The sequence below is a fragment of the Scardinius erythrophthalmus genome, assembly GCF_964197995.2.
Source record: "Scardinius erythrophthalmus genome assembly, chromosome: 23".
Lineage (NCBI taxonomy): Eukaryota > Metazoa > Chordata > Actinopteri > Cypriniformes > Leuciscidae > Scardinius > Scardinius erythrophthalmus.
The window spans coordinates 13,339,282-13,340,039 of NC_138243.1; positions in this window are offsets into that span (position 1 = coordinate 13,339,282).

The window sequence follows — 758 nt, forward strand, 5'->3', positions numbered from 1 at the left end:
AATTCCTTTAATAAAATGTCAACGGATGCATTTATTCATAGGAATTGAATGTTATAGATCTATTTATTTATAGTAACTATTTATATTATTTCCAAAAGAATCATCAATAATAATAATAGTAATAATCTTTTTTTTTCTGAAAAAACACATTTCTTCTATTTTTTTTAATAAAATGTAAACTGATTAATTTGTCTTGATTATTTAATAGTAGTAGTGCTTATTAGGCATGCTCTGATATGAAAATTTTGTCCGATACCGATAATTCTATATATTTGAAAGCTGATAACCGATATATTGGCGGATAAATCTAAATCCAACTTTTTATATAATTTTTAAGAGCCTGATTATTACAAAAAACAACAAAAGTCTCATGACCATTAAAAGCCATGTCCCAAACACACAATTATAATGTCATTATAATTTTATGTAGCCTATATGACAGACTGAATTTTCTTTATTTGAAGTGATTTTAATCATATTTCAAACAATTTAAAACCATCATGGTGAACAGTACGCATCTGAAGTGTCTCAGCTGAAGGAAATAATCCATTATCTATTGTTTTTTATATATAGCGGCCAAATTTTCTTAACGGGCCGATACGCTAACATTAAAAATGAACATATATCAGCAGCCACTGATATGGTGGCCAATACATCATGCATCCCTGGTATTTAGAGTTCACATGTTTTAATAATTCACTCTAAATGTTATTTCCCCCAAGAACGTGAGGTGTAAACGGAAATTTACAGTATGAAAA